General features: G+C 41.1%; 1 protein-coding gene across 5 annotated transcripts in view; it reads left to right on the top strand.

Moving 5' to 3' along the window:
- Nucleotides 1-251: 251 nt before the first annotated feature.
- The window catches only part of SNRK (SNF related kinase), a 58,172-nt gene continuing 44,864 nt past the window's right edge, over nucleotides 252-13,559 (top strand). For 3 of the 5 annotated variants that reach the window (XM_041734363.1, XM_041734364.1, XM_041734361.1), the window contains exon 1: nucleotides 253-367. The gene's annotated coding sequence lies outside the window, so the exon portion shown is untranslated. Of the gene's footprint in view, nucleotides 368-13,559 lie in introns of all 5 variants that reach the window. The other 2 variants (XM_041734362.1, XM_041734365.1) reach the window with 2 other exon arrangements.

Here is a 13,559-nt window from a genome sequence, read left to right as displayed (position 1 = left end):
CTTCCCCGGGCCCTCTCCTGGGGCGCCTCGCCCGCTTCCCGCCGCCAGCCCACAGCCCCGGATCCCCCCTGGCCCGACGCCGCCACCAGGCCCTCCGCAGCCCGCGCGCCCGCGCCCGCGCCCCCGCGCCCCAGCGCCCGCGCCCGCAGGTGCTCCCGGCCCCGCCCTTCCCCCCGCGGGCCCGCCCCGCTCTGCGTCACAGTGACGCGAGCCCCGCGCAGGCGCACCTCGCCCCCCCCCCCCCCCCCCGCCCGCGGCCGGCCGCCCGTTCGGTATTATGATTAGCGCTGGGTGCGGGGATTCGGCGGCCGGGAGGGAGTCGTCGGCGCCGCGGCTGCTGCGGACGGACGCCCGCCTGCTGGCGGAGGTAGGGGCGAGCGCGGGGCGCGGCGGGGCGCGGCGGCCGCGGGCCGGGTGCGGGCCGGCCTCCGCCGCCGGGTAGCCTGCGGCGTTGCGGGGCCGGGAGTGCGGGCCAGGGCGCCCGCCGCGGGCGGAAAGTAAGTTGCGCGCTCGCCGCTGCGCGCTCCCCGCGCCCCGCTGCCTGTGCCGCCGCGGCGCATTGGGCCCGGAGGACGCGGGCTCGGGCGGCGGCGGCGTGCGGCCTGGCGGCGGGGCGCGGGGCGGCGGCGGGGCGCGGGGCGCGGGGCGCGGGGCGCGGGGCCGGCACTGGCACTGGCACTGCGGCGGCCGGCGGGCTCCCGGAGGCCCTGCCCTTGCGGCCGCGGCCGGACTGCGGCACCTCGGGAGGCGCCCGCGCCCCGCGCCCCGCGCCCCGCCCCGAGCGGGCCCCGCGCCCGGCCGGGCTCCCCGCGGCTCCCCGCGGCTCCCCGCGCCCGGTGCCCTCGTGGGGTGTGTGCCGGGATGTGTTTCCTTCTCCCAGCAGCCTGGAGATCCGGCCGCAGCCAGGCTTTCTCGGAGGAACCGCAGCCTTACGAGAGAATGGGGATATTGTCTGTGGAGAAAGGGCACCGGGCCGGGAGGAGGAGCGCTGCCGCTCCCGGGGGAGACCTGCCGTTTTGTTGTTGCTTTTTCCCTTCACACCAGGAACCTCCGTTCTTCTACATAGTCATCGCCTGTTGATCGCTTTCTGAACCATTTTGCAAAAGCCTGTCGTTAACTTGGACTTGGGATCTAGGAAAGTGACAGCCTCATCCTGGGGGGGCGTGGGGGGGCCTGGAGCTGTGCAGTTCCTGACACTTGAATCGGATATGATCCACGGCTTCTTGGGAGGATTGGTTCGATCTCAGTATTTGGGAGAATTTGGCAGGAGGATTCTTAAATCTATAGAGGTCTGAGGATAGAGGACCTTTCAAACTGTCAGGTTAACTTTTTTATGTTTTTAGAAATTGAGTGCGTCCTCAAAGCCTTAGGAATGGGTGATAAAGCTGATTTACTGCGTTTCACATTTCAGCAGTTTTGAAGGGGAAGCATGGTTTACCAGTGATGGAACTGCAAATGTTGAGTGTCCTGCTGAATTTTCACCAAATTTCTGTCAACTATCAGTTGCCTCAGTTCGGGTTCCTTGTTCAGGGTTGGGACACTATGCCTCAACCTAATTTATCAGAATGTTTATTAGTGTACTTTAAAGCTAGGAGCTGTCAAGTTTTATGTAATCAGTTTTTAAATTTATAATTACAAGACTTTCCATATTTATAAAATCATTCCCCTAAGGAAATCTGTCTTCTATGTCTGCTTAAATATTTCTTTTGGAATTGGATTCCTGAGGAAGAATGTACTGTACAAGTGGTGATTTAAGCATACTAATTAGACAAGTTTCCTTAAAAAAATACGTATTGATTCTTTTCTCCAACTATCTTATTGTCCCTACTAGGAAAACAGATGACATTCCCATTTTACAGAACTAGAAATGAGAGAAATTACATGACATTCCCAAGGGCACGTATTGAAGCAGTGTAGTAGCTGAAAAATTAAGTGCCCAGGGCTAACTTTTCTTACATCTTCAAGATTTTCCAGGCAGGGAATTTTGAGTGTGACCTTTCTGTTTTTTAAATCTGCACAATCAGTTTTTGTTTTATGCACGGAAATGGCTCTCGCCCCATTAATATTTTACTACTTAAAGTTTTCAGTATTGCTGCAGTAAACATACAAGAACTCAGAAGTTATCCTAATTTTTATTTTTCTAGAACAGAAATATAAATTGGGACTTTATGTTCAAATTTAATCCCATAATCCTCAAATGAAGGCTTTTATATGTCTTTATTGAAGTTGAAGGACTCTCATGACATTTTTACTGGCCACAGGAAATAATGTTCATCTAAACCTTACCATGGGTGTTTCTGTCATATAGAAAGTGAAACTAAATGGAAAAAAGTTATTTATTTTTGGAGATAATTGAGCAGCCATCGTTCTAAGTACTGGTATAAAGAAGGTGTGATGTCTTCCCTGTGATGTCTTCCCCCACTGGGCCCAGGAAGAAAAGAGCACAAGTGAACTTTCTACACAGCCAGAATTTTAAAAACATAGATGAGGTACTCTAAAGACCTCTTTTAATGGCATGCACACTGTTTGCTTAACAATCAGAAGATAGAATTGTTAGCCAATAAAACTATTTTTCATAATTTAGGTACTTCTCAGTGTATGTGTGTGCAGGTAAATTCTTAGAGCAATGTCAGTGAAGTTACTTGAGTAGATTCTAGCAGTTTTGAAGATAAACTTAGCCTGTTATCATTTATTCATGGTACCTTTGTGTGTCCATTTTTGAGACCCTGGATTCAAGAGTAGCAATAGAAAAATGAATAAAAACCAATTACTGCCTTGAGGAGCTCACAGGCTGTTGGGGCACTGATGTAAGCAGTGATGATAGGATCCAGTGAATGCTGTGTGGTAAGGCATAGGCAAAACCCCGCAGAAGTACAAAGATGGTGGCAAGGAGCAATCTGACTTGCGAATGCTTCACGGAGGAGGTGACAATGGACTGGTCTTAATACAGGTAGGGTTCCCAGGCAGAGAGAAGGGGAAAGTGCTCAGAGAGTTCAGGGAAGATGAGAAGACAAGGTTAAGTAGTGGAGGAAGAACTTAGATCCAAGTGGGTGAAAGGGAGTTGAGGAGGTAAAGACAGTGCAGCTGTTCTTTTTTTTAAAGAATATGAACAGGAAGAGAGAGGAGTGGCAGGAGCTCTGGGCATGGAGAGGGAAGTGTTTTGGTATCTTGTTTTTGTTTGCAAAGAGCTAGTGTAAAATTTCTCAGACTTAATAGCCTCACAAGAGCTCTTTTCATATATTGGCTGCTCTGGATGATCTGGAGCTAGATTATTCACACTGGATGGTTTCCTCATACCTTTTTCTGTAAGTCTGCTTTGGGTTGAGGCCTTATATCCCATGGGAAGCCATTTCTTGCTGGTGGCAGGGGAGGAGCCTGTCTAAAGAGGATCCCTGCTGCACCTTTCCTGAACGTTTATTTCTCTGCTGCTTCCAGAGCCTCCTGAGACTCTTCTTTGGAGCCTCCAGCATTTGGCTTCTGCTCAGGTAGCCTCTTCCATGACAAATCAGGCGTCTTTCTCTCTCCTTACTTGTTTTATGGTACCTTCCAAAGTGCTGCGATGTAGCACTTACTTCAAAGTCAGTCACAGGCCATGTGCTGTGATGTTTTGAGTTCTGCTGTATCTTCCAGGCTCAAAGCAGGATTGGGTCTATTTAAATACATACCCCCTCAAATGCATATGTTGGCCTGGAAATGTAACGTAGGTTATGAAGTCTGTGCTCCAGAAGTGTGGGTTACAGGTCTTATAAATGGTCAGATCATAACCCCACTGGGCGTCAGTTGCTCATTTGTTGAAATGCAGTTATTTTTCTCAAACTTTAAAGACTGTCAGCTCTTTGAAGACAGAGACCAATTCCTTGATTTAAACATCCCCCGACCAGTGTGATGGCCTCATGCATGGTTAGTATACCCAAGTGGTGTCTTCATGAAGAAACTTCAAAAATCTAAACTTATTTTGTTGATTTAACCAGCCTATTAATAGAAACTGTACCCATTTTAATACAGGTGGGCTAAATTTAAACTGTTTTTCAGTCATAGAATTTTGGAACTAGAAGCCAATCTTTCACTTGATCCTAGCATGTAGTAGATGCTCAAGAATATGGGATCCCTGGGTGGCGCAGCGGTTTGGCGCCTGCCTTTGGCCCAGGGCGCGATCCTGGAGACCCGGGATCGAATCCCACGTCGGGCTCCCGGTGCATGGAGCCTGCTTCTCCCTCTGCCTGTGTCTCTGCCTCTCTCTCTATCTCTCTGTGACTATCATAAATAAATAAAAATTAAAAAAAAAATTTTAGATGCTCAAGAATGTTTGTCCCTGTCCTTTGTATTTCTGGTCTGAGTGAATGGCACCACTTGCTACCACTCTCTGCTAGAATCATTCTGGATTTCCCTCTTTGCTTTGCCCCCCCAGGCATTGAGGTCTGAGATTCTACTTCCTAAACATGTCTCGTCCGTTATCTCTCATCATCACTGTCCACATACTGGCTGCCTAAGTGATTTAGGTCATTAAGTGGGACATTTTCAGTAGTCTCTTTATCTGTACCCCAGCTCTAGTCTTACCCTGCCAGGCTGGTCTTCACTTTGCTGTTAGAGTGGTTTGTGTAACTGTCATCTCTGCTTGCCATTCATCTGCTCAGGATTCTTCCTTGGCTGCTGCTGCTTTTTTTTTTTTTTTTTTTTTTTAGATTTTATTTGTTTATTTATTAGAGAGAGAGAGAGAGCGCGTGCGCGAGAGCATAAGGGAGGTGAGGGGTGGGGAGACAGAGAGGGAGAGGCAGACTCCCTGCCGAGCAGGGAGGCAGGGAGCCTGATGTGGGGCTCGATCCCAGGACCCTGGGCTCCTGACCTGAGCTGAAGGCAGATGCTTAACCTGCTTAACCCGACTGAGCTACCCAGGCGCCCCCTTTGGCTTCTTAGTGCCAGCTTTTGTTTGATTATTTAATAATGTGTATCTATATATTTTGAGTAGATACTATACTCAAAATATATAGATATATGGCAGGCCCTGGGATACAGAGCAGAATAAAATGGACATGGGCTTTACACAGACTGAAGTTATCATTTATTTGAGTGGGGACACAGATTATTACTCATGTAATTATATTAACTGCAGTTGTGATAGGGGCCCTGATGGGAAAGGAATGGTGCTGTGAGAAGGTATGGGAGCTGGTGTGCAGGGATGTGTGTGGGTGGGAAAGGACACCTCCTGGAGGTGAACTTTTAGCTGGGCCCTGAAGCCCTCTGGTAAGGGCTCACCAGACCTAAGGAACCGCAGCTGGTTTGTTTGGAATACAAGGCCCCTTGGGTATGTGGTCCCTGCCTACCTGTCTGATCTCGTCTCCTGTGCTCTGTATTATCATCCCAGTCATACTAAGCTCTCTCAGGTCTGTGTGCTGAAAAGCGTCTTCCCCATCATTGCCAATTTCAATTCTTAGCTCAAACAAAATGAATTTCTTCGAGATAACCTCCTATGAACTCCCCTAAGGTAGGTTTTGGAGAAAGAGCAACTCCTTTAGCATATCTGTCTCTGTAAGAGATTGTACAGATCTTGTGGCAGGAATCTTCCTAGTATGTTTTGTAGAGGCATTTAGGGGCAGCTTGATGGGCCTATTAGCAGATATCAAAATAAGGTAGAAAACTAAGTATATAACTCCTCTCAAATATCAGACTCCTGGAAGGAAGGCCAGTTCTGAAAATTTCGGGGGAAAACGGTAGATGATTTTGAGCCTACTCACATCTTGCTAATATATATTATCCCACTTGCCTTCATAATAACTATCTAAGGTGGTGATTATCTTTGTTTTATAGATTAAGATGTGCCTCTTTGTAGAAGTTGAGTAACTTGCTGGGCTCCAGGCCCTATGGTACTCTTTCTACTGCGCTCTGATGCTGCTGTTCATGTCTGCTGAATAAATGAACTTTGATCATTTTTAAAGTGCACCTCTATGGTGAGGGTAATAAGAAAGGTTGACCATGTGGTAGTTTGAAATGAAATGCTGAATCTTAGCACGCTCTCCCAGCTCCTCTCCAATATTCCCTCTCCTCTGTGTACACACCTCTTAGGGCATTATGTTGTCTTTATATGGCATAGCTAGGGGAAAATGGTCAAATCATAAATTGAACTGGATTTAATACATATTCACCCATGTTGTTTTTTCTTTATTAGAGAAATTGTATTTTAGATAATGTAAGTTTTATAGTATAATTATTTATGTAAAGTTCATTTCAGATTTAGGACCGTGTACTAACAAATATTCATGGAGACAGTATGAAGCTAGAACGTACCTGTATTCATGGATCTTTTTAAAAAATAGTCATAATCCTCAATAGCCTTCTATTTAGTGGACAAAAGCAGAGCGATTAAATTTAAAAGTAAAGTTTAGCTTTCTGTTTTACTTCATTTTCTGCAAGTGAAACGATTCTCTCTTTATTGGTGTAGAGAATTATGAGTACTACTAAAGAAATTTGGAATGAGAATATTCATACAGTCTTAGTTTCAGGGCTTGATTTTGTCCTTTGTGCTTCTATTTTATGTGTATTTGCTAATCTTCCTGTAAAGGAAAAGGCTTTTTCAGAAACAAATGGAGAGAATGTAATTTGCAAAGTGTATTAGAATTGCAGTTGGGGAAAGGGTACAGTTTTTATGCAGAAAATAGAACCTCCCTAAATTTATCTGAATTACTTGCTTGGCGTTGGCTGTTCTGTGCTACTGGCTGTTTTTGTCATCACAAAGTTGTATGTAAACACTAAGGTGAAGTTATTTTTAAGGTGCCATTCCATTTTTACATGATCAGTAAATATCTGTCTTTTGAATAGTTATTTGTTTTTTTTTTATTAGTTTTTTTATTAGTTTTTTTAATAGTTATTAGTTTTTTTTTTTTTTTAATGTTGAACAGAAACAAATTTAATTGTTTTTCCTTGAGTGAACACTGAAACCCAAAAAGGGGAGTCTTTAATTCAGAGCTGCTTACATCAGCTTCTAGCCTGGCTCAGGGTGGCCACTTTCTCTGCCTTTAACAGGTCAGTGTTTTACAATTTCAAGAGATGGTTGAAAGAGGTGATATAGTGATAGCAAAGCACCCAAGATTCAGAGAATTTATGCTTTAAAAATATAAACTGGGGCGGGATTACTTTGTTAATGTGTATAAGCACGATGAAAACCCAGCCTGTAATTTCTTTTTTTTTTAAAGTAGTTTCAAAAAGTCTTTAATGGAATTGTTTGTTAATAATTTTTATTTAGTGAGCGGTGGTGCCAGGGAATTTCCTCCATTTAATCGATTGCTGGGCTAGGTGACTAGCATATCATATCATCACTGGAAGAATGTGAGAAATGTCCAAATTGATTTATTTTATTGCTGTTCTTTCCCTGGGAAAGAAGATAGGCCTAGGTAAAGAGAGGTGTATTGTTGCAGGAAATAATGGAGGGCCCAGGAGTCAGTGGGACCTGGAGTCCAAACCAGGCAGCTCTTAGCTGGGTGTAGGATTGGGGCAAAGTCCTCTTTGTCCCCTGCTTTCTCATCTGTGAAGTGGGTATATTTCCATTGTATTGCTGGTTGGGGGAATAAATGATTAAACAAATATAGAGTTCAGTATGGACATGGATTCCCAGTTGTTACTTTGTTCACTCTTTTTGAGACCTGCATTAAAACAAAACTGAAATTCTAAAGTAAACAGTTGTGGCAGTGAAAGACATTTTTTAAATTTGAAATGAGACAGTCAACTAGTTTTGTTAGGAGACTGGACTTAATTTCTATATAAACCTATTTACGTTTGTAGTAGGTTTTTAGGAAAGTAGTATGGGTGATAATGAGAAAGGTCTAATCTAAGTCAAAACAAAATTGGTGTTTTATGAAACTTTAAAGTGGACAGTGAACTTTTTAAAATTGGTTTAAATTCTCTAACGACTTTATTTGTATGTTGCATTTATGTTACTACCTAAAAAGTTTTTTTCTTTTGAGACCTCTTATCAGCTCTGTGATTAGAAGCTGCTTCTGTGCATTTTTAACTCTCTAATGACACTTAATTAAACTTAAGTATAATTCAAGGATAGATTTGTGGTGAATTATTGAGTATGGCAAGTTTTCCATTAGTTTTGAGAAAGTAAGAGTTCATCATAGTTGCCTAGATGGTAAGCCATTAGGTATTTTTCAGGATCAAACTTCTTAACCGTACTAACTTACCTCACGTCTACCCCAAATCATAAATTCACCCAAACTGATATTCTCCTTTCCAAAGCCAGCCAGCCATGTGCATGCTCTGCTGCCTCTGTCTCCCCCACTTTCAGGAATGGTGTTCCACGCTCCCTCTTGAAGGGTAAGCTCTGGTCTGTGGGCTGTCCTGTTCTTGGGGATCCTGCCTTGTTAGTGTCCTCTGCTCTTCCTTTGGCACTCCTCACCCAGGCTAACTTGTGTAGTTGTTTATTTTTTTATATGTAGATAACATTTGTAAGGTTATAAAGGACAGAGACTGTTGTGTTTCTACACAATTAAGGCTCAAATATTTGCTAATGAAAATAGACTTGGTGATCCTGTTCCTTCCTCAGTCTGAAGGAATATTGCATACCTTGTCCCTTACGGGAAGCAAAATATTTCCTTGAATATGTCTTGTTTATTAAGATGACATAAATAGGTTTTAGATAATGTATTTTTAGGGAAATTAGTCTTTTCGTAGATCTCAGAAAATTGAAAATTACACACAGAAGAGTCAAAATTTTAATAAACTGTTTTAGATTGTAAAAGCAGCACACATTCACTGCCAAAAATTTGAAAAGAACAGGAAAGCATAAAGAGAAAAAAAAATTCTATAATCTTACCAACTTAACATTTTGGTAATTTAAAAATATATATGCAGACAAATTAAATGCTTTTTTAAAAAAATTGAGATCATGCCATGAAATTTGGTATATGAATTTTTTAACTTAACATTTTATTGTGAGAATTTCCCCATGAGATTAAATAGCCTCAAAATATGACTGCATAGTGTTAATGTTAGGTGTACTGTGATTTAATTGTTTTCTTTTGCAGACCTTTAGATTATTTCTTTTTTTTTTTTTTTTTTACCTTTAGATTATTTCTATTTTTTTATACATATAGATATCACTGAACATTGTTGAGTGTAAAAATTTTCAACAACTTTATTTCTTCAAGATGCAAATCTAGTAGTGAGATTATTAAATCAAGGTGAGTATTTTAAGGCTCTTGATGTATATATTGCCACATTGCTTTTCAGAAATTTCAGAAATTAAATTTTTAGAAATCAGATAATTTTAGTCTTAACAATATGAGAATCTCAAATGATGTAGCCTTTTAAGTCAAAGTCAATGTAATGTTAAGTATCAGTATTTTTGTTTATAGGTTTATTTTTTTTTTCTGTTCCAGTATTCTTTTTTGACCATTTTTTAATGACCATCTTCATCACAAATCAGCAGGGAAAGAAAAGACGGGGAGTGAAAATGAGTACTGATAGCATTTTAATAAAAGTTTGGAAGAAAGATTTAGATTATTGGGGGGCACTTGACGGGATGAGCACTGGGTGTTATTCTGTATGTTGGTAAATTGAACACCAATAAAAAATAAATTTATTAAAAAAATAAATAAATAAAAAATAAAAAAAAATTTAGATTATTAAGTTTTTGAATTCTCCAAACTTCCAATTTCTCTTGTCTTCCTGGCAACAAAGAGTAATTGTGGATTAGCTTTATTTATTTTGGAGTAACTTTTACATACTGCTTTTGCTCAAGTCATTATTACATGGGTGTGTTATACCAGGCTGTCACCAGAAATGGTGACACATTTAGCATTTTTTATCATTTTAACAAGAGGCAGATTCTGTTTAGGAATTTAAACTTATCATCTGCACTGCTGGTCCTGATTGGTTTGGATGTTAACCTCTTTCTTTTTACAAATAATTAGTACTACTCTACATCAGTTAATAAATCGCCTGACTCCCGGATACATTAAATTCCTTGATATATCCTGGACCATTGCTAGTTTCACTTAGAGAAAATAAGGATTATGTAAACCAACGCTTCATGAGATTGATCTATATCTGTGACCCAGTCGCTGTCTGAAGAGCCGAACAGTCCTTTCAGCCTGCCATTCCTGGTCACTTTGGTTGCTCCCCGTCCATTAAAATTGAGTGCTTGGAAGAGTACTTGCAGAATATACTTGAGTAGGCAGTTACCTTCCCTTGGAAAATACTTTCCTAGACATTTGGAGGTACAATTTTGCCTATTTGGACATTTCTCATAAGAAATAATTTAACCAGGATGCCTGAGTGGCTCATTGTTGAGCGTCTGCCTTCATTCAGCTCAGGGCATGATCCTGGAATCTGGATTGAGTCCCGCCTCGGGCTCCCTGCATGGAACCTGCTTTTCCCTCTGCTTGTGTCTCTGCCTCTCTCTCTCTCCCTGTCTCTCATGAATAGATAAATCTTTTTTTTTTTTTTTTTAAGAATTTAACCTTTTAATTTGTAATTTCCAATCTTGAATCCATCCAGTGAGTGCAGCCTGATAACCACATAATAGTATATGATAACTACACTGTAATATCCAGCCAATCCAGTGAAAAACTCTGATCCTTCCATAACTTAGGACCTCTTGGCCTATTTGTGGTTTCTTCATCTTTGATTTATGGCTTATATTGGTAACTCCCAGGAGGAGGAGTGCTATTCTAGAAATGTAGAATATTGTTTATTTTGGATAAAGGGAACAGCAATGGCAACTGCATGTAGGATTGTGTTTATTTTGCTTGACCAGGAGGTTGTTGATATTCTCGGAGGATTTAGTCTACTGTCTTCCTTTCATCCTATGCCATTTTTGTTATGGTATCTGAAATTTCAGCAGTAAAATCGGGGAGGTAGTATTCACTGAGACAGTGTTAATTCCTCCACTTAGTTTTTCTATCAGCATGCAGTTTAGCATTTACCATGAGTAAAAATTACAGTTTGCATTTTTGGTATTTGTAAAAGATAACCAGAATATTTCCATATGTAAGAAGCTTAAATGCAGTTTTAGTGTGTCTTTGCAAAAAGTCCTCAAGAGCATTCATTGGCACAGATTTTTTTTTTTTTTAAAGCACTTAATTTTGGGAGAGGTTTTACATATTTTAAATATTGGTGGTCCGATTTTAGGAGGAAATTTATAATATCCCAAGTAAAATGTAGGAAAACACATGGCCCTTTTTGTTCCATTCCTATACTTTCTCATGCTGTGGATTGGGCATGCAGAGCTACCTTTGTTCAGTATTCTGTTTTGTCCTCCCCAAAGATGTGAGTAGGAGACATTTGTTTGATACACAGACCACACTGCAGTGGTGGTGATGTCAGTGAAAATCTGAAAGTGAATTTCGAGAAGAATAACAGGGCAAATTTCAAATTGACAGTAGATTTAACAGAGGCTGGTTCTACAAGTGTTTTCAGCAGCTTGCAAAATGTGTGTAGGGCCACCCACTCTTCCTTCCTCTTCTCCAGCCACACCCATACACTTCAGTTTGCTTCTCTTTAGTTGGGAGGATATCAGTATATTCTTGCAACATATACTGGGAGTTGTTTCTCAAACATGAATTTCCATATTATAAACACTTTTGACTAGTTGGCTGGTTTCATTTAGGTCCAGCCTAGTTATGTGCTTGTGTGACTGCTTTAGAATAGCCTAATTTAGTGGTTTTGCTGTTTTAAAAGATGTCATATTTGTTATGTAGCCATTAAAAATACTGATATGCAAGCAAGTGCATGGGAAAATGTTCATTATATAAAGTAGAGGAAAAAGTAGTATCAAACTTCATATTAAGTATCTTAGCTTTGTAAAGAAATGAAGGTATAAAGGATATGTATTCATAGCTGAAGAGAGGTTAGCTTAGATGAAATTACAGGTGATTTCTCTATCCCCACCCCCAGATTGTGCTTTTCTACATTTTCCAAATTTTCTAAAGTGAATTCGTATCAACTTGTTTTGTAGAGAGAATTACTTTTAAAATGTTATAGACCTGTTTCTCTTTCTGTTCCTATGTTTGCATATATTACATTTTATTTAAAAAGTTGTGTCTGAGCATATATTACATGTAGAAAATAATTGGAAAGGCTGTGTACCAAACTGTTAACAGAGATTGTCCCAGAGAATAGAAAAATTGATGTTTTGAAAAAAAATTTCTCTCTTTTTGCCAGTTTATATGTTCTAATTGTATATTTTCCTATATTGTACAGGTATTTCTTTCATAACTTCATCATAGAAATAAAATACTAAAATGAATGAAAGTAATACATCAGGCAAAAAAAGACTAGAAGACATAAAGTTATGTATAGAATGATCACATCTTTGTAAAACAGAATAAAGAAGAAGCTGTATGTAAATATTTGCAGAAAGATCGCCAAAATACTGATAGTTTTTATCGTCAGTGGTAGGGCTATGGATGCCTTTTTATTCTTTCTACTTCTAGTCTGTATTTTCCAGATTTTCTGCAAGAATGTATTACTTTTAGAAGGAAAAAATGTGAAGGAACATTTAGTTCTTTTTAAAAAGGTAGATTTGAAAGAAGGTCATCTTGATATAATTTTAAAAGCAAATACTTAGCTTTTGTGGGATGTTTTATTGAAAAATCAGGGGGATTCCTGGGTGGCTCAGCGGTTTGGTCCCTGCCTTCGGCTCAGGGTGTGATCCTGGAGTCCAGGGAGAATCGAGTCCCACATCGGGCTCCCTGCCTAGAGCCTGCTTCTCCCTCTGCCTGTGTCTCTGCCTCTCTCTGTGTCTCTCATGAATAAATAAAATCTTAAAAAAAAAAAAAAAAAAAGAAAGAAAGAAAAGAAAAATCATCATGCTTTGATGCCCAACTAGAGATAGTATTTTCTTTATGTAACAGTCATACCTCAGTCATTTTCAATTTAATACATTTTAGGAAACTGAACAGATCAGTAAATTCATTCTCTTGAAGTAGGGTGGAAGAATTTCTACCTGCATGAGAGAGAATGCCATCATTTTAACAATGATGGTGGTAACCAGTGTTTACTGTTTATTCTCTGTCCAGCTTAATTCTAAACACTTATCCTATACTAACTCATTTAATTTTCACCACGACCTATGAAGTTGTATCCTTACTATTAACATTTTCTAATGAGGAAACGGATCGTAGAGTCGAGTTTTGCTGAGGTCCCGTGGCTAGTGATAGGTGGAATGGGATTCATATCCAGTCATTGGTGCTCAGAACCAGTCAGTGCTCACCCGCACCGGACTACCACACTGCCTTGCCTAGAGACTGAGTGGTAGAAGGAGAGAAGCAGGCAAGGCTAATGTCAGGAGCTACCATATCCCACTTGCTACTGAACGAGGAGGTAAGCGTCCAGGGTTCACCTGTCTCTAGATGTGGGCCTGTGCCCATGACCTGGCCCTGTTTGTGAGCTTAATGATTACCTGGATGCTCACCTTTAGTGTGTTGTGTAAATTGCCTCGGCCTAGTGTGAATGTTTAGGCCTTTCAGTATTTGTGGGACATTTCAGTGTTGTGGAAAGGACCATAAAGCCTTTATTCTCACAGTATTCTCACCATGCCAGACTTATATATCAGTGATCTG

The sequence above is a fragment of the Vulpes lagopus genome, chromosome 19 (assembly GCF_018345385.1).
Source record: "Vulpes lagopus strain Blue_001 chromosome 19, ASM1834538v1, whole genome shotgun sequence".
Classification (NCBI taxonomy): Eukaryota; Metazoa; Chordata; class Mammalia; order Carnivora; family Canidae; genus Vulpes; species Vulpes lagopus.
This window is presented reverse-complemented; position numbering and strand designations above follow the sequence as displayed.